This window comes from Tachypleus tridentatus, chromosome 8 (genome assembly GCF_004210375.1).
Source record: "Tachypleus tridentatus isolate NWPU-2018 chromosome 8, ASM421037v1, whole genome shotgun sequence".
In the NCBI taxonomy this organism is placed as follows: domain Eukaryota; kingdom Metazoa; phylum Arthropoda; class Merostomata; order Xiphosura; family Limulidae; genus Tachypleus; species Tachypleus tridentatus.
The window spans coordinates 15,134,346-15,156,112 of NC_134832.1; the positions used below are offsets into that span (position 1 = coordinate 15,134,346).

At 36.7% G+C, this 21,767-nt stretch overlaps 1 protein-coding gene across 1 annotated transcript in view; it reads left to right on the top strand.

Moving 5' to 3' along the window:
- Window positions 1-2,717: 2,717 nt before the first annotated feature.
- Window positions 2,718-21,767, top strand: part of LOC143258572 (uncharacterized) — an 81,058-nt gene continuing 62,008 nt past the window's right edge. The window contains exon 1 of the mRNA XM_076517737.1: window positions 2,718-2,822. The gene's annotated coding sequence lies outside the window, so the exon portion shown is untranslated. The remainder of the gene's footprint in view (window positions 2,823-21,767) is intronic.

A 21,767-nucleotide genomic window follows, 5' to 3' on the forward strand; every position in this document is an offset into this window, starting at 1 on the left:
AAATGTATGGCCGTACTCTGCAAATTAGATAACCTGCCTTAATGGTGGCAGGTGCACGTGGTGATGTAAATGTCAAAACAAGGGTATTTCTTAGCAGTGTAACTCCATCTTTGCAAGTAGAGATGCGCCTCACTGCAGAAACTCCTTGAGTGGAGAGACTAGCAAGAATCTCTGACTCGGGGACGTTCTTCAAATCCCTCTCAACAATAACTCCTCGTGATGAATTCAAGGTAGCATGAGGGGTCCTCAATAGGTACATTCCCAATTGCCGTTGAATTCAAGAGGAGTTCACTGTGTTGGGTTGTGGATGTTTCAACTAATATGTCTCCAGATCGAAGCTTCTTTACTGATTTTGGAGTGCCAGCAAGATCCTCTAGTTTCTTCTGAATAAAAAAGGGGACATTTGCCCTAAAGGTTTTTTTGAAAGAGAATGTAATATAAGAAAATGGGGTACGTGTGCTACAGATGTTGAAGATTGCTGCTCAGAGTCTCCTCGACGTGGTCGTTTACCTATTGACTATTTTTCACTACCTTATTTAAAATTTTTGAAGAAGGATCCAAAGGGAAAAAGAAAAATTTCGGTACCAACTGACCCCACCCATTATGGATCCCTACGAGGGGACGCACTACAATGTCATGGAAGGATAATGCAGCAACGCCAGGGTTTCGTGAGTACTATACCCAAACACCAGCATCAGGCACAATGTCCACAACACCCGTTGAGAACTTCCAACACTGGTACTTGGTTGACTCTAGCTCAAGTGGACCAGCCAATTGACCCAAGTGGGGCCATCCAAAGGCCGCCTGTCTCATGGAATTCAAGGCCAAAGTGGTGTGTTAGGGTTGGACCCCTCAACCACCAATATCCTCTCCTCCCCTTCACAGGTCGCCACGCACGGCAAACACGTGGGTGGATGTTTAGATCCCAGAGAAGGTAACCAGAAAGAACAGAACCCTCCCTGGGAGGTCCTCTCACCACGTACAGGAATCCACACCGAGGGGATTAAAATGAAATTCATAATTACTATCATAGTATTTTAATATTTTATTTTTAGCCTACTAACAAAAAGAAAATAAAAATTTCGAGTAGATATAAACTTTTAATATTCATGAGAAAATTGATTCCGAACACACCGATTGATTCATTTTTCAGATATTTATGCAAGAACTTCCCCAGTGGCACAATTGTGCATCTGCGAGCTTACAACACTAGAAACTGGGTTTTGATACCAATGGTGGGCAGAGCAAAGATAACTCATTGTGTAGCTTTCTTATGACCTATAAACAATACACAAAATACTTGTTGCGTAAATTGCACCTAATTTTAAATTAATAGGCTAGAGGAAAGGCAGTTAGTTATTCAACAGCAACCAACCACATCTCAGTGAAATTGAACCTTTTCTCTTGTAAAACAACGGACGTAAACCATGGGTTCTAACATTCTTAGTCCGGTACACTAATCACTAGATTACACTTCGTCTAGGTATGAAATGAAATGTAAAAAAACAAAAACATGTAAGATATGGCAGAGCATATACAAAAGCAATTAAAACTCCAATTTTATTATTTGTTTAGTTTGCTTTGAATTTCGCGCAAAGCTACACGAAGGCCAACTATGGCGAACTCTTGGGCTACTCTTTTACCAACGGATAGTGGAATTGACCGTCACATTACAACGCCCCCACGGCTGAAAGGGCGAGCATGTTTGGTATGACGGAAATTCGAACCCACGACCCTGGGATCACGATTCAAGTGCCTTAACCACCTGGCCATGCCAGGCTTTTATTCTTTAAAGATCTCAGGTTAATTAGTGGCGAAATACGAATTTGTAACGTTAAGATCATCAGTTTAATTTTAGTGGTGTTCAAAGTGTAGATAACCTATTGTGTAGTTATGCAATAAGAAAATAAGAACATTTTTAGCAGACAGTAATGGATGTCAAAGTATAATAAAAATGCTAAACCTTCTACATTACACGGCTACATAAGAATTAATCTATTTTTGTGTGTGTAAAAGAAAGAGACGTTCCCATGCAAGTTGGTGACACTGTGAGAAGAGTTAAAACATTAGCTTAATTTTTCACTAATTCTTCAATGTGATTATCTATCAATAGCCATGCATATAGCATTATACATGTAAAGCGTTTTCTCATTATAGAAGAGTTAAGCGATTCTTGAAATACTGAAATCTTCACACTAAATAAATTTCAATATTAGGACTGCTGATTTAAAAATATATTTAGGAAAACTCTGCTATCTTATAATAATAAAATTCATATTTACTTTCCTGATGTATTAAAATTAATATATTTTATATAAATTAGTATTGTAATGTCTTTAATTCTCAAGGATATTGTATTTCTTTATAGTTAAACGCAAAGCTACATATTGGGTTATCTTTGTATTGCCCACCACGAGTATTGAAACCTCATTTCAAAGCAATGACAGTTCGCAGTTCAGTTTGAAGTTTCTGTCTTTTGATTTCTTTCTCAAATACGTGTTTTATTATATATATAATTAGTTAAAACATACGTAATGAACTCGTATAAATACAAAAAAATACGCAATTTATCTTCTGCAAAAATGAAAAAGTTCATTATTTCTATTGAAAACGCACACGGAAAATATGAAGAAATAGAGAAGACATTTTAAGGTTTAAATAAAAGTTATTATTTTGAATGCTCCCTTGTATCTTAAAAATATGGTATGTTGCGCCACAGTACATTTAATGTACAATGGGCCTATTTCGTGAATGTAGGAAACGAAGAAGAATAATTTAATGGAATTAACTTATGTTATTTTTTATGCTGGGAAAGTGGTGAGGTAATTTTTCACTTGCTGAAGTTTTCTATCTCTAATCACGTTATATATTTTTCATTAGTTTGCTGCTGTTGATAGTAGTGATAAATATTACAAGAGCTACTTTAAAGTACTTTAAGTTTACTTTGGGATAATCACTTAATGCTAATATTAAGTAATGTCTAATCTTTACAAGTTATTGCTACTAATACTATTTTACTCTCTAATAATATTTATACAGTAATATCAGATACTGTCTTGCCTAACTCTATAACTGGTAGTGATTCCATCTAGTAGTAATGGTACCAACATCAGTAGCACTACCTTATGCCTTACAGTAGGACAAACCCACGTTAAGAACCATAAAGAAAGAGAAAGGAACAAAGATTTATGAGATATGTCAATAAATATGTTAATGGAATGAGGTTGTTAAGTTGGAAATGTAATTAAAATTCGTCTAAACTGAAGGTAACTTAAAGCTGTTTTGGGACAACAAGGGTCCATCTTCTTGATGATGAGATACCTGCTTGAAATTAAAATGTATTTCAGAATGGTTGGTATGAGTATCAATAGTTTTATTGATAAGGAGAGAACAACATTTCTCAACCCGAAGATGACCTAAGAAGGTTGAAACATTGTTCCCTTCTTATCAATAAAAGGGTCCATCTCATCTGTTTCATTGTTTAAGCCAAACTAAAACTACTAAATAAATAAATTAAGAAAAAATAAAGCCAGCCCTTTTCATTCATGTATCTATCAAGCTTTCTTTTAAACTCACTCAAATTTACTGCCTCCACAACATCCAAAAGCAGCCCATTCTGTAAGCCAGTCACCCTGTTTGAAAAATAAAATTGTCTCAGGTGAAAATGGCTTCAATCTTGCTTAAATTTATATTTCACTCCTGGTCCTACTATTCTCATCATTACAAAAACATAAGCACTATCAGTTCCCTTAACAGTCTTAAATACCTCAATAAAATCCTCTATAACTTTCTTTATTTCAAGAGAAAACAATCTTTGGAATTTGATCTCTCTTCACATGACAATCCCTCTGACCCAGGTACCATTTTAATTACCCTTTTCAACAAATAAATGTCTTTCATGGAGTAAGGAGCCCAAGACTGAACAAAGTACTTCACATAAGCCCAGCCAGTGACCTATACAATGAAATTATGACCTTGTTAGACTTGTATTCCTGATTTGTGTAGATAAAACTTAAAATTCTATTTGCCCCACAACTAATATCAGCACATTGCTTGGATGGTTTAAGAAACTGATCAACCATTACACTAAATTTTTTTCTTTTATGATACTCTTAAGGTTGTTCCCATCCAAATTATACTTACAAATTATATAAGAATAATTATACTTATTCAAATTATGATAACCCACATGCAATATCTTGCATTTTGTGTAATTAAAACACGTATGCCATTTATTTGTTTAACTTAATAAATAATGTAAGTCCTTATTTAAAGCAGTAGCATCCTCTTTACAGCCAGCAACACCCAAGATCTTGACATCATCAGCAAATTTAAGTAAGTTATTGACCATTCCTTCATCTGTGTCATTACTGTAAATCAAAAAGATCAGTAGTCTTAATAAGACTGAAACTTTTTGTTTATTGTCAAGCACTACAAAATCTGTAATGATAAGGAAATATTGTAAGTGTCAATAAGCTGTACTTGTTATGCAATTACAGTGTAGAAAAATTAGGTGTAATGTCTTAGCTGGAAACACGGTTACTTGTTTTGTATTAAATCATTAAAGAGTAAAGTTGATATTAGTTCATCTACATCATCAGGACATGTGCATGAGTTTTCCTAGCTTTGGAGTGACTCATAGGCTAAAGAAGCTATGGCGTAAAACAAACATATAAAATGTTTATATAATATTAACAATAAGAGCTGTTTGAGCAATAACCTGCAAGAGTTTTTTTTAATTAATGTTTCTTTACAATGTCTGACAACTCTTCATGGTGTCTAGTAAAATCTATTTTCTACCAGAATTTGAAACTAAATATGGTACAACCTAGGTTGGATTAAGGGTTTTATTGGCTCTAGGCTTTTCAACTTACATAAGCCATTTAAAGACAGAACGTTTATGTGTAATACATTTATAGTCATAGCTTATGGCCCCCTAATTAGTGTGAGGCCCTGGGCTTCAGCCTGGTAAGCCCATGCTTTAATACAGGGTTGTCTACAACTACATTAGTTTGAAAGTCACTTAAACAGACAGTATAGGTTATTTTCATCAAAAATACCCAGTTTTAATAATAGCATGGTAAAGTGGAACTATTATATTATTAAATATTTTAAGGGTTACTGATAATATAATTTTAGGTTGTATTTACAGACATTGATTACAATTCAAAAGAGGAAATTATACATATAAATAGGCCTCATTTGGATTAACATGTACAGTTATCTAAGTTAAGGTATCATTTTAAACCTTTCACTGCAGCTAGGATGTATATTTCAAGTATACTGGGAAATATGTCCTAGCCACAGTGAATAGATTAAAGGAAAGGGTTCAGAGGAAGACTACTAGAATGATTATCTTATTATATGTTTTAAGGACAATAAAGGGCTGTTTGGTCCACTGAGTATGCCACATCCCTAAAATAAATGAACTAAAATAGTCATGATCATTGAAATATTTATTGAGCTTTTTCTTAAATTCATTGTATTTAGTATATCTGAAAACAATTTGTTACGAAGGCCACTCACCCTACTAGAAAAAAAACTGAGCTGAAGAAGATCCCTACTCTGCCAAAATTTGTGTCCTCTTATCCTATCATTTTTGTCTTTAAATATGAAAAAAAATTGTGCATCAGTACCGTATTCTCTTAATAATCTTGGACATCTCAATCACATCTAATTTTATTTTTAAGGGAAAACAATTTAAGAGGTTTTAACCTATCCTTGTACTACAACCTTTTCATTCCAGGTATCATCCTAGTAGCCCTTCTTTGAATGCTTTTCAGTAATACAAGGTCTGTAAGGAGCCCAAACTGAATACAGCATTGCAAATGTGACATAAGTAGTTACATTTACAATGAAAATTTAATATCTTTAGAATTGTATTCAATAACTTTGTAGATATAGTCTATAATACTATTTGCAACAGCTAACAACTTAGAGACTGATCAACCAAAACAATATTTAGGTTATTCCCATCATAATTGTATTTGTAATATAAATTATGAATTACTTTACATTTATTTTATTCAGAAACAATCTGCCAGTTATTTGCCTATCTCACCAAATGATCTAATTTTTTAAAAGCAGCAGCATTTTTCTTACAGCCAGCAACACCAATTACTTTAATATAATCAGTAAATTTATTAACAATTCCATGATCAACAGTACTGATGTAAATCAAAATGAGTAAAGGTCCTAATACTGAGCCTTTAGGTAGACCACTTGTGATATTAATCTAGTTTGACTGTACTCAACTTAAATACATATGTATCTCTTTGGGTGTGAGGGATAAACTGGTTCATTGGATTAAAAATACTGGAAGGAATTGAGCAGATATTTCTTATATATTTGTAAAAAGGAGATGCACATATTTTTGTCAAAGACTTTTTACACTGCCTACATTGATACAGATCAGAAAATGTTGGCCACCAGTACAGTTACTTGCAGGCAGAGTGAGAATGCATTGATATAAGGGTATTTTCTCTCATTAACTTGCTAATTACTGATTTGGCTTTATCCAATACTGGATGAGGTACTAGAAGTGCAGGTATGTTGGTAGTTCATAAAAGTGACTTTTTGTTTGAAGGATAACTGTCATTCACCAAGAGTAAAACCCTTGTTTTGATTACGACTTTGCACTGATAATTGCTTTATAACAAATATTAATGTGCTGGAGGTCATATATGGATTGTAAGGTAAACTGATTGTAATGTGACTATCATTTAGAATATGTCGAGAATTATTGCCTGAAAAAGCTCTAAAACTTAAGTTGCATACATCAAATTCACAGTTTGGTTACATTCAGAACAAACTACAATTTAGTTTGATCTGTCTGTAAAGAAATAGTGAGTTAAGAAAGACAAGAAATACATATTTTAGATGTTACTTAAGTCTTAGATCACTAAAACTAGCAAACTTGGATTGTTTAAGATTCATGAATTACAAGTGTGTATATTTCAGTATTTTGACACTCAAGCATTGAACTTGATTTTATCATGAGTTGCAGCTCTTTCCTCAGAGCTTTTGTCAGACAAGTGAAGTAAACATGACTGTGGTACAACAATCAAAAGCTTACAGTAAATAAAAAAAACATTGTGTAGCTAATGTGCACATTCAGTTTCCTGAGGTAGGCTCTGGTTAAGGGATTGAGAAAATAGTGTACAGTGGAACCCCTCTAAGCAGCCACCCTTCAGATTTGGTCACCCCTTGAAAGCAGTCATTCAATCACAGTCCCTTTTTTTGTTTACATAATACCTAATTATGTACAGTGGAACCCCTCTAGTCAGGCCAGTTTGTCTCAGTCCTGAAAGTAACTGCTTTAGAGGGTTTCACTGTAATAGGTTGAACATTTTCCTAATGCTAACTGTAATGAAATCAGTGTACAGTAAATAAAAGGATGAAAAATGTTTTGTTTTTAAGAATGAATGCAAATGTAACAGACAATTACAATTATCTTAATAGCTTCAGGCTTCTAACTACTTTACAACTGCTTTTATTTAATTGTATCATGTATATTAGCATAACAAAACAATAAGTCACTCATCAACAGTTTAGAGCAAACTATTCTGTTGCATCATGTTTTGGCAGTCCATGTGCATCCCTCAAAGGGAGATCATGATGAATTTTTTTGGTTATTCTTTTCATTTATGTTTTTAAACCTAACTTAATAAGTTGCTAATCTTTAACCTGTAGTTAATTTTCATATATATTTAAAACAGTAAATTAAAAAAGTGCCTAAAAATGAAATTGTGCTAACTTTAGCCATTAAGAACATCAAGTTTTCTACATGAAAACTATTGGCTTTGACTGGTAGAACAAAACAGAAACTTACTAAATTTATGTAGTTCAAAATATGATCTTTTTATTGGTTATAAATAGGTCTATTAGCAATGTTAGACCCCTCGGTGTGGATTCCTGTACGTGGTGAGGGGACCTCCCAGGGAAGGTTCTGTTCTTTCAATTTACCTCCTCTGGATCTAAACATCCACCCATGTGTTTGCTGTGAGTGGCAACCTGTTAAGGGGAGTAGAGAATCCTGGTGGTTGAGGTGTCCAACCCTAACACACCACTTTGGTCTTGAGTTCCTGTAGACGGGGGGGCCTTGGGGTGGCCCCCTTGGGTCAAACGGCTGGCCCACTCGGGCTAGGGTCAACCAAGTACCAGTGTTGGATGTTCTCATCAGGTGTTGTGGACATTATATCTGATGCGTGTGTTTGGGTATAGTGCTCACAAAACCCTGCAGTTGCTGCAGTGTCCTTGTTTGACATTGTAGGGATTTGAAGAACATCCCAGTTTCAGAGATTCTCCCTGATTTCTCCACCCAAGGAGTTTCTGCAGTGTGGCATATCTCCACTCACAGAGATGGAATTATGGTGCCGCCCAATGTCCTCATTCTCACATTTACATCACCACGTCTGTCTGCCACCTTCTTAATTGCAGAGTATGGCCATATATTCCAAATCCTCTCTGATGTTTCCATTGTTAACGGTTCGGTCACTCAAAGACATGATGTTGTGGTTCCTTGATGTGTGCTTGTTGCAGTGGCAAGGACCATGATGCATATGAGTGTGAAATGGACCTTCTTTGCATAAATTTCAATGACTCTCACCTGTCCAACTTTTGTTCTTGCCCTAAATGATTGGAAGAAAAAAGAGGTGCAGCGTTTAAAAACGATTCATAACAGCCTATCCTGAGGCTCAAAAAGTGCTGTCCACCACCTCATCTCAGACCTATGCTGCTGCACTTCATTCCACAACTACTGTGGGAGTGCAGACAGATCTCTCTGTGCTTCCTAAAGAATCATTCTCCAAACATATGAAAAGTCTTTTGACCTCCATGGTTAAAAAAGTTGATGAATCAACTTCAACACCTATCTCTGTCCCTTATATACATTCCACCAAATCCCAAGATCCACATCCTTTAGTTCCATGTACAGGCATTTCCTCGGATCCATCTTTCTCTCACCCCAAGATGCAAAACAAACATTCGTTCATGTCCTCAATTCCTAGAATCCCCTTCCAATCTCAAAGACCTGCGCAATCGACCCAGGGCAGGGTCAATGGAAGTCGATAGATCTCCCTCAAATAAGGACAGTAAGGAAAAAAGATGTGGTAGTAAACAGAAGGGCTCTACACCCAGTTCGCCTACATGTAAATAAAAAATGGCCACCCTGATACAAAAGAACTGTCGAGGTTTACGTTCTAATCTGGATGACATCAAAACATTGATTGCTTTCTAACATCCTGCTTGTCTTTCCTTACAGGAAAAATTTCTGAAACCTACTGATACACCTTTTGGTGGTTTTCTTTATACAGAAATGACAGGTTGTGTGATAGATGAGTGCATGGAGGGGTGGCACAGTTGGTTGATCAGCATGTATCCACCCTGTCTTTGCCACTCGACACACCCTTGGATGCCATAGCTATCCGCGTTTCCTTGGGCCATACTGTCACTATTTGTTCTCTACCTGTCACCTGGAGAAAAATATGATCAATCAGACCGTGATGCTATCATTGTACAGTTGCCGTCTCCCTTTTTCATCCTGGGGGACTTTAATGGATATCATTCCCTCTGGGGAAGTGCTGATATTGATAGGAGGGATCACTCTATAGATCATATGCTCTCTGATCACAACATTTCTCTTTTCAATACTGGTTCTTCTACTTATTTCCATGCACCTAATCAGTCTATTGCTGTTATTGATCTCTCAATTTGCTCCTGTTCATTATTTTCTCATTTTTTCATGGAGGGCTCACAATAATCCATGAGGCAGTGATCATTTTCCCATAATCTTGAGAGAGATTGACCGTGGTCAATGCCACCCGACGCGCATACCTCAGTGGAAGCTGGATCAGGCAAACTGGCCCTCTTTCACTGCTCTTGCAGAACTTGATCCTGCCATCGTCTGTAAGCTATCAATAGACGACTGTGTGGTAGCAGTAACTGACTGTATTATACAAGCAGCTGCTCAATGTATTCTTAAAACCTTGACACGTTTCCCACTATATCCTTGTCCAGTGGGCCCGTGCACATGCTCGATGGGTAAGCCAGAAGGAATCTTGGATTCAACTCACAACCTGCATATCTTCTATCACCAATTCCAAAGTCATATGGGGCAATATTTGAAAGGTCAGTGGGCAGTATAACTTTGGCCCCCTCTTGATCTTGCTCTCTTATGGCCAGGAAGTAGCTGATACCCGGAGCATCCCCGATAATCTAGGTGAAAACTTTTGCTGGGTATCTAGCACTTCTTCCATCTTCTTAGCCATCCAGACTCGGGCAGAACAATGACCTTTATCCTTTCGAGCTGATTGTCCCTATGACTTTAATTCTCCCTTCACACTAGTGGAACTCAAACTAGCCCTTCATAGGTCTGGCAGTACATCGGATCAGTTGGACCTGATGATATACGCTATCAGATACTACACCATCTATCTCCTACTGCTCTTGCTATTCTTCTGATTGATTTTAACTGGATCTGGCAGGAAAATGTTTTTCCTGATGCCTGGAACCAGGCTATTGTCCTACCTTTTTCCAAGTCTAGGAAGGATTCCAAGATTCCTTCAAACTACCGTCCAATTACTTTGATGAGCTGTCATTTTAAGATATTAGAGAGGATGGTTAATGCTTGTCTTGTTTCATTCTATGAATCAAACAACTTCCTCTCGTCTACCCAATGTGGGTTCTGACAACAGTGCTTCACCATGGACCACCTGATTCGACTTGAAACATTAATCAGAGAAGCCTTTTTCAAATGACAACATCTTGTATTAATATTCTTTGATGTTGAGAAGGCTTATAATAAATTATGGAGGTATGGCATTTTGCGAGACCTCCATATATATGGGTTATGTGGCCATTTTCCCATTTTTAAAAAATATTTTTAATGGACAGGAGATTCCAAGTTTGTGTGGTTTCAACACTTTCTCATTCTTTTTTACAGGAACTTGGAGTCCCTCAGGGCTGTGTTCTGAGTGTCACACTTTTCAGTATAAAAATTAATGCTGTCACTGAACAACTCCCTCTCATTCTTGCAAATGGGCTCTATGTAGATGACTTTAACATCCCACGTCAGTTGTTGAACATGAGGTACATTGAGTGGCAGCTTCAGACTGCCTGCAATTGTTTACTAAAGTGGACCACAGCAAATGGCTTTAACTTCTCTCTCAAACTGTTTGCGTGCACTTTTGCTGCCATCAGGGTATTCACTCTGATTCTGAACTCCGTATTAGTGAAGTTGTGCTGCCCGTAGTCCCTGAGACTTAAGGCTTATCTTTGACCATAAACTGACCTTTATACCACACATCAAGCAGCTACGGGTCAAATGCACAAGTGCACTGAACGTCCTCTGTGTCCTCTCTTTCACCACTTGAGATGCAGATCAACGTTCTATGCTGAAGATTTATTGTGCTCTTATTTGATCGAAACTCTACTATGGATCACTTGTCTATGGCTCTGCAAGTCCTTCGGCTGTAAATATGCTATACCCTATTCATCATCAAGGACTTCGGCTCTGTATTGGGGCTTTCCACATTTCCCCAGTTCAGAGCTTTTACATAGCATCTCATGAACCTCCTTTGCACCTCTGCCGTTTGCAGCTGTTTTACTATATGCTTCGAAACTTCGTTCCTTACCAAGCATCCCACCTGGGGTTTTGTTTTCCTTCCTCAGTGGGCATTTTCAGACCAGCTGAGCTGCCATTGCTCCTTTTGGTCTTCGTATTCAGGTGCAGTTGTTTGAACTACCTGTTAGTCATCCTGGCAAGTTATTATTATAATTTTGACTCCATGTGTTTTAAAACCTTTTCATTACTTTCCTTTTCGAAAATGGCCATAACGACAAATAATTTGGAACCAGGATTGGAAAGGCCAACTTCAGGTAACTGATGGTGGTTTTTGACTTACCTGTTTGTCTTCCTGGCGAGTTATGATTATTACAGTTATGCTACAGAAAGTCCTTTACAACTTGAATTACTGTAGTTTTTCTTTTGATGTTGTAGACTAGATGTGAACATTGGTTTTATGCTATTGATGTTTTTTTTAAACTTTGTTTTGTTTTACCTTTGTTTCCTTTTATGAATTTTACTAAATTTACTTTTAACTTTTTACTGGATGTTTGGTACAGATAGCCTAGCTGCTTTGTGCCATAAAACATAAAATCAACCAACCAAGCAATGTTAGAGAGGTTTATGAACCTTCCTTAAAATGAAATGGGAACAGAGTGTATTGTAAGATGAACAATTATGGTGATATGTTTAATAAAGCAAGGAGTTACAGGCAGAGCAGTTCAGAATGCTTATTGTTAAATAAGTGATTTTTTTCTCTGATTTACATTCAGACTAAAAGAAATTTAGTGTAGCTTTTATTGGACTTACTTATGCAAGGTGTCTATGTTCTTAGTAGTCGGTTTATTTGTCCAAACTTCCAGGTCATTTCATTGGATTATTGAAACAAGTGAAATTTGTAAAGAGTTTTACATGAAATATGGAAAAATGAAAATTTTAAGCCACATGTATCTTAAAACTACAGAAAATGTTAGTATTTTGGATTACAATAAGTACAAACAAATGTAAAATGTAAAACAAAAATGTTAAACTTCATGATTAAGACAAGCACTGGATGGTTCAAGGAGGTACAGTTTTGGGTAAAAGATGACTTTTGAAAGGGACAGAATGTAATAAAACCTACTTTTTCTAGAAAAAATGCTTGCTTTTCTCATCATCCCACAAGATACAAGGGTGTGAAACTTTGGGTTAATGCAACCACTGAAGGTTATTTGGTTCATTAGGTTATTCTTTCTCTTTAAAACAAAAATCTGATTAAATTCAACATTTTGCATCTGTATATAGATTTAAAAATAAGTTTATCACATTATCAGGCAAATTATTTCAATTAAAAGTTCATAATTCTAATTCTTAAAACATTTTATTTAACACTTTTGCTGTTTGATGCAAATTCTTTATCTAGCCTGTGACACTTTTTAACCAATTATATGAACTACATAATTTGGATTCAAAATTTTTCATTTGTTAATTACAGTATGCTTACAACTGACATTTGTAAAAGCCAATTATCACATGTGATACTGAAGTATATAAAGGTATTTTTTATTCTTCCTGCAATTTGAGTGTCATAAATGATTGTTGTAATTGCTCAACATTCTAGAGTATTGCATAATCATTGCCACTTGCATGATACTTGTCTATATCATAGTCTGAAAGAATAATTACACTCTTATACCTTTAGTAACAATCATAGAGTCTAAGTGGTATGTTTGCTTTCATGAAATCAATTTTTAATGTATTGGCTTTGAGTATCATAAGATACCCAAACATGTCAGTTGAATCATCTGAGTTTCAATTTTGATACTCAAAACACTGAAAGGGTTAAGAAAGAAGTCTTCATCTTGACTGTAAATGTTTTTAGAATTAGGAAGAGTTGGAAACATAATTATTTGATGAAAAGGAATTTGGTAAATATTACCAGATTAGAAAATTTGGTAGAGTGCACAATACATCTTGACTAACTGTTTTCTTTTTGGGCACTAAAGCTTGAGGTTTCATTAAAATTATAAAAATGTTTCTGGTAGAAGCTAAAGAAGGTGTGATCTTTAAAGCTATTAGTATTAGTAATGATGGATCTGAAGAAATATTAACTAAGTACACAGTACTGCTCTTTAGCTATAAAGATAGATTGTGTTGAATGACTGTTTTAGTTCCTCTATATTTTATACAAGTAGTGATAAAAATATTTTGGTGGTGTTTGGATGTAGTTACCATTTAAACCTTTTTTTTATTGTTTTTAGAGGTTACCATTTTGTGATTTTGTTCTCAAAACATTCAGTCTTGTTCTCCTTTGTCTTCACTGTTTTTTAGTTTCCACAAATATGGAAACTGGGTGGAGCTGGGTGATTAACTCGATTACTTGATATTATCAGTTATCCCTGAGCATTGTTCAATATTGTAGAATAATCACTTAATCACAATCATAGTTAAATAAATTAGTATCACAAACCTAACTGGGACTAGTATTTCTTATTATTACTGTTTTTAATTATTTTAATTATTCTAGTCTTGTGAGAATAATCATTTGAGCATAATCAATCAGTGATCAGTCAGGTAGGAAATTCCACTAACTGCACAATCCTAAAACTGAGTGATATTTTGGAATTGTTTTGCTCTCAGTAAAGTGCATAACAGCATTGAGGAATACTATTAAAAATAAACTAATTTTATTTAGGTTTATTTGGATATTTTATGGTTTTTAAACAATGGAAGAAAATTAGGTATTATTTGGGTTTTGTGCTTAGTGTAATACATATCAAAGTTGTATGTGAGGAGAAACTAGATTTTCTAGAAGATCAATCAGTTTTTCTCACATTGTGTTCATTATTTCCTTTTATTTATTACTTTTCATCTATCCTTATATCTTTCCATTCTCCTATAATTCATTATTCATTTGAAGTTTCCAGTACCTATATAATGTTTATATATGTTTTAAGAGGATTTTTGTAATTGCATTATTTCATTTGTGCGTGGTTAACAAATTAAATGAAAGATTATCAGGGATGTTTCTAGATAAGTAGTTAGGTAGTTAGTTCTTTTTGGTTTGTTCAGAAACATTGGATAGGTGTTTATGGATGATAGGTTCTTTATAAACACATAAAGAAATAGTGTTTATGATAGCATCAAATAACTGTTAAGAACTCATTAACATAAGATTAGATAGAAGAAAACTGTTACTGTGTGAATCGTGAAACTGATAAAAAGTTTGAAAATAAGGGGTGGAGGAGAGAATCCTGGTGGTTGAGGGGTCTAATCCTAACACACCACTTTGGCCTTGAATTCCTGTAGACGGGCAGTCTTTGGGTGGCCCCCTTGGGTCATTCGGCTGGTCCATTTGGGCTAGAGTCAACCAAGTACCAGTGTTGGAAGTTCTCAACGGGTGTTGTGGACATTGTCTGATGCTGGTGTTTGGGTATAGTGCTCATGAAACCCTGGCATTGCTGCAGTGTCCTTGCTTGACATTGTAGTGCATCCCCTCGTAGGGCTTCATGGTGGGTGGGGTCAGTGGGCATTGAAATTTGTTTTTCCTATGGATCCTCCTAATAAAAATTTAAATAAAATAGTGAAAAAAACAGTCAACAGGTAAACGACCACGTCTTGAAGACTGTGATCAGCAATCTTCAACGTCTGTACCACTAGTTGTACCTCATTTTCTCGTCCTACATTCTCTTTCAGAAAAACCTTTAGGGCAAATGTACCCCTTTTTTATTCAGAAGGAATTGGAGGGACTTGCTGGCTCTCCAAAGTCAGTAAAGAAGCTTTGATCTGGAGACATATTGGTTGAAACATCCACTTCCCAACACAGAGAACTCCTCTTGAATGCAAAGGCAATTAGGGATGTACCTATTGAGGTTACCCCTCATGTTACCTTGAATTCATTACGAGGAGTTTGAAGAACGTCCCCGAGTCAGAGATTCTTGCTAGTCTCTCCACTCAAGGAGTTTCTGCAGTGAGGCGCATCTCCACTTGCAAAGATGGAGTTACACTGCCAACAAATATCCTTGTTTTGACATTTACATCACCACGTGCACTTGCCACCATCAAGGCAGGTTATCTAAATTGCAGGGAACGACCATACATTCCAAACCCTTTCCAACGTTTCCAGTGTTGGAGATTCGGCCACTCAAAGACGTCATGACGTGGTTTCCTGACATGCTTGTGGTGGCAAGGACCACAATACCGATGAGTGTGACACAGACCCACATTGTGTCAACTGCAATGGTTCTCACCATTCTTACTTTTGTTCTTGTCCTAAATGGTTGGAGGAAAAAGAGGTGCAGCATTTGAAAAGGACTCATAACATTAGTTATCCTGAGACTCGGAAATTGCTGTTCGCCACTTCATCTCGGACATATGCTGCTGCACTTCCTTCCACAACTACAGTGGGAGTGCAGACAGATCTCTCTGTGCCTCCAAGAGGATCGTTTTCAAAACAAATGAAAAGCCTTTTGACCTCCATGCTTAAAAAAGTTGATGCATCAACTTCTACACCCATCTCTGTTCATTCTATACATTCCAACAAACCCCAAGATCCACATCCTTTGGTTCCAAACACAGGCATTTCTTCAGATACATCTTTTTCTCCAAAGATACAAAAGAAATATTCGTTCGCATCCTCAGTCATTGGAATCCTCTTCAAACAACAAAGACCTGCCCAATCGACCCAAGGCAGGATCTATGGAGGTCGATAGACCTCCTTTGAATAAGGACAGTAAGGAAAAAAGACATGGTCGTAAACAGAATGGTTCTCCAGCCACTTTGCCTATGCATCATTAAAAATGGCCACCTTGATACAATGGAACTGTTGAGGTTTACGTTCTAATCTGGATAACATCAAAACACTGATTGCTTCCTACTGTCCTGCATATCTTTCCTTACAAGAAACATTTCTGATACCTGCCAATACAGTCACCTATCGGCAGTTTCCTCTGTACAGAAATGATCGGCTGTGTGATGGATGAGTACATGGAAGGGTGGCACTATTGGTTGATCAGTATGTGCCCACCCTATCTTTGTCACTCAACACACCCTTGGAGGCCGTAGCCATACGTGTTTCCTTGGGTCATACCATCACTGTTTGTTCTCTCTACCTCTCACCTGGAGAGGCATATGATCAATTAGACCTTGATGCTTTCATTGAACAGTTGCTGTCTCCCTTTCTAATCCTGAAGGACTTTAATGGACATCATCCCCTCTGGGGAAGAACTGATATTGATAGGAGGGGTAGCTCTGTAGAGCGTATGCTCTCTGATCACAACCTTTCTCTTTTCAATACTGGTTCTTCCACTAATTTTCATGCACCTAGTTAGTCCTTTTTGCTGTTGATCTCTCAGTTTGCTCCCCTTCATTATTCTCCCGTTTTTCATGCAGGGTTGACAATAATCCACCTGGCAGTGATAATTTTCTTATAATTTTGAGTGTGACTGGCTGTGGTCGATGCCACCCTACCCGTGTGTCCCGGTGGAAGTTAGATCAGGCAGAGTGGTCCATTTCCACTGCTCTTGCAAAACTTGATCCTGTCATCGTCTGTCAGCCATAAATAGACAACTGTGTGGCAGCAGTAACTGACTGTATTATACAAGCAGCTGCTCAGTGTGTTCCTAAAACCTTGACATGTTTACCACTGTATCCTCCTCCATGGTGGAATCCTGCCTGACACATGGCACAGAAGGCTCAAAAACAGGTCTGGGATACTTTCCGTAGATATCCCACATTTTCAAACCGCATCGCTTTTCAGTATGCACATGCTAGGTGGGTGAGACGTCAAAGCCAGAAGGATTAATCTTGGATTAAGTTCACAACTTGCATATCTTCTACCACCAGTTCCAAGGTCATATGGGACATGGTTCGAAAGGTCAGTGGGCACTACAATTCTTCCCCCCTCTCAATCTTACTCTCTGTGACCAAGAAGTAGCTGATGTCTGGAGCATCGCCGATACTTTAGGTGAAAGCTTTTTCCAGGTATCTAGCACTTCTGCTTGTTCCTCCACCTTCATGGCCATCAAGACTCAGGCAGAGCATTCACCTCTTTCCTTTCGAACTATCTTTTTGACTATAATCATCCCTTTACACTGATGGAACTGAAACTGGCCCTTCATCATTCTGGCAGTACATCTGTTGGACTAGATGATGTTCACTATGACATGCTGCACTATCTATCTCCTGCTTCTCTTGATATTCTTCTCATTGCTTTTAACTGGATCTAGCAGGAGAATGTTTTCCTTATCTTACCTTTCTCTAAGCCCAGGAAAGATCCCAAGATTCCTCTCACAAGCTGTCTCTGTAAGACCTTAGAGAGGATGGTTAATGCTCTTCTTGTTTGGTTTCTCAAATTAAATAACCTCCTCTCACCCACCCAGTGTGGGTTCCAACGACAGTACTCCACCATGGACCACCTAATTAGACTTGAAACATCAATCAGAGAAGCCTTTTTTTAAAATGACAACATCTTGTATCAATATTCTTTAACATTGAGAAGGCTTATGACACAACATGGTGGTATGGCATTTTGCGTGACCTCCATATATATGGGTTACGTGACCATTTACCCATTTTTTATTAAAAAAGTTTTTAACGGGCAGTAGATTTGAAGTTCATGTGGGTTCGACATATTCCCGTACAGGAACTTAGGGTCCCTCAGGGCTGTGATTTGAGTGTCACACTTTTCAGTATAAAGATTACTGCAATCACTGAACAACTCCCTCTCACTGTTGCAAACGGGCTCTATGTCGACGATTTTCACATCTAGTGTCAGTCATCGAACATGAGATATAGTGAAAGGCAACTACAAACTGCCCTCGATCGTTTACTGAATTGGACCATGGCAAACTCCTTTAATTTCTCTCTCTAAAACCATTTGCATGCACTTTTGCCACCAATGGGGTATTCACCCTGATCCTGAACTCTGTATCGGTGAAGTTTCACTGCCTGTAGTCCCTGAGACCAAGTTCTTGGATCTTATCTTTGACTGTAAGGTGACCTTTATACCACTCTTAAAGCAGCTAAGAGTCAAATGCACAAGAGCACTGAACATCCTCCATGTCCTCTCTACTACCAGTTGGGGAGCAGATCGATGATCCATGTCAAAGATATATCTTACTCTTATTCGATCGAAACTTGACTATGGATCACTGGTCTATGGCTTTGCCAGACCCTTGGCCTTAAAAATACTGGACCCCATTCATCATCAAGGACTTTTACTCTGCACTGGGGCATTCCACACCTTCCCAGTTCAGAGCTTATATGTAGAATCTCATGAACCTTCTCTGCACCTTTACCATTTGCAACTGTCTTTACTATATTCTTTGAAACTTTGTTCCTTACCAAAGCATTCCACCTGGAAACTTGTTTTCCTTCCTTGGTAGGCCATACTTTTTCAGAACAAACGATCTGCCATTGCTCCTTTTGGCCATAGCATACAGGCGCAATTGGATGAATTGGGTCTGTCCTTGGATAACATTGCAGAATCCATTGGTCAGCCCATCCCACCATGGCTTATTACAGTCCCCAAATGTGACCCTTTTTTAAGTCATCTGAGAAAGGCAGATACTCCCGATTCGAAGTACCATCTTTTATTTACTGAATATCTTTCAAACAACCTTTCCTTTCCAATTTATACGGATGGTTCCAAATCAGGTGACTCTGTGGGCTCTGCCATGGTTTGTTGTGGTTCGGTGGTTGCACACAGAATCTCTTCTACAGCTTCTGTGTTCACTGCTGAACTGTACGCTATTTCTCTTGCCCTGGATCATATTGAAGCTTCAACTGCACTAATTATACTGACTCGCTTAGTTCTCTACTGGCCCTGGAATCGCTTCACGTTGGCTCACACCCTGTTCTTGCTGATATTCAAAACCATCTGGCCCATTTCTCATTAACATCTACTTCTATCCAGTTTTTCTGGATAGCAGGCCACGTTGGTATTCACAGGAAGGAGATTGCAGACATGGCAGCTAAATCTATCTGCTCTGGCACTATCACCACTGTGCTTATTCCATACATAGACTATGGTCCTGTATTCAAGGCTCGGCTTCATGCCAGCTGGCAGTCAACTTGGAGTGAGCAATGAGACAACAAGCTTTTCCAAATAAAACCCTATATTGAACTATATTAAAAATGTTCTGTCGCTAGGTTTGTTCATGACGTTAGACAGTGTTATTGGTGATGGTGACACTGTCAACTTCAAGTGACTAAAGCTGCTGTTTGAACTTCCCGTTAGTCATCCTGGCAAGCGGTTATTACAATTTTGCTGCATGTCTTTTAACACTTTTATTACTTTACTTTTTCATACTAGCCATAATGACATATAATCCAGAATCGGGACTGGAAAGGCCAACTTCAGGTGACTGACGGTGGTTCTTGTACTTACCTGTTAGTCTTCCTGGCAGGTTATGATACAGAAAGTCCTTTACAACTTCTATTACTCTAGTTTCTCTCTTAACATTATAGACTGGTTGTCAACATTGGTTTTATGCCATTTGTTTTCAATGATGTTTTGTTTTACCTTCATTTCCTTTTATGAATTTTACTACATTTACTTTATTTTTACATTTTTACCAGATGTTTGGCACAGATAGTCTAGCTGCTTTGTTCCATAAAACACTAAATCAACCAACCAATCAATATTTATTGTTCCAGATTTTAAGCAAAATAAGTTTAATGATGCATTTTTAAATAGTAATAATTTATATACATATATAATGTATAATAATTGAAATGTGACTGCATATTACAAAATCAGCCCAATAAAATGCAGCCAAGTCAGGGAGACTAAAGGTCAATGAAAGTTACATAATGTTAGCTAGGTGTGACTCTAAGGTCAATATAATAACTAATTAATATATATATATATATAAATGTATAGTATTATGAGACTTAAGCTACTTAGACTGAACGTTTTTATTTTTGTGTTATGATGGTTATGAGGTTGATCAAGTGACAGACCCCACATAGTAAGAGTATAGAAAATAATGTAAAATATAGTCTTACTCAAAACAAACATTTAAAATGTATTTAGGAGGTCTTAGTGATTATACAAATAATATTTGAGATTTTTGGGATGAAAAATAGTTTTCTTAATCATAACATGGAATCACTTTGCACTCAGACTTGTAAAAAGAAAACTGTTTTGACAAACAGATCTTTAGTAAAAATATTTTATTAAAAATCTTCTAATTTTTTACTAAAAGTCTACTAAATTTCATGCAGATACATAATATATATCAAAAGTTATAGTGAAATATTTAATGTGTGCAAATGTGTAGAATAACTTGTATGTTATACCAAGCCTATAGTGAAAGGGTTAACTGAAGCAAAATCATAAAAATATTTATGTTAGAGTATTTTGTTGGATTCATGCAAATAAGAGATTGATTGATGTGAGGATCCTAAAAGATAAAAATGGCTTTTGATGTTCTACAAGTGATATGGTGAATAGAGCTGTATATTCAGTGGTATTTGCTGATTGCTTAATCAACCACAATTGGTACAGTGTACCTCAAACCATGGTACATACAGTGAGTGGTGATACATTTTCTCTAGTCCGGAAGTTCAAAGAAAACAATAAAATGGGTGCTGCCAACACATTGCCTTTTGACCAGTCAGTAGTTGAAAATTAGCAATGCCTTAACAAAGATGATGTGAATAATTTTGATGTAAATAAGAGTTGAATTGAAAACCCTCAAGTCATGATATTCTACTTGATTTGCCAAAGCTGAAAATATTTGTAAGGCTAAAACTGAGAGGAGCACAGATTGTCTGCTACATAATAGCAATATTTCAAATACCTGGAGAGTTGTGTAATCAATAAACAGTAATAATTGGAAATCCTAAATTTGACTAGTTGAATATTTTTGTAAATTCAATCATAATTTCAGTTATTTGATTGTTGAACTATTCTAAAACTGTATTAATTGTAATTGCTATTTTTGATTGATTGATTTGATCATAAATTTGGTTAATTTATAAGATACTGATCAGTGTAATGTCTACTTGTAGATAATTTACAACATAGATCAGTGGACCCCAAACTTTTTGTGCTCATGGCACACTGTGAAAATAATGTTAACTTTGTGCTACACTTGTTTGACCCTCTACCTGAAAAAGAGAACATGAGAGTGTCACCATGCATATGGGAATTCTCCATTTACTCTACTTTGACACATTATGTTAGGATAATAAGGCCAAATTGGCCTAAATAAATTGG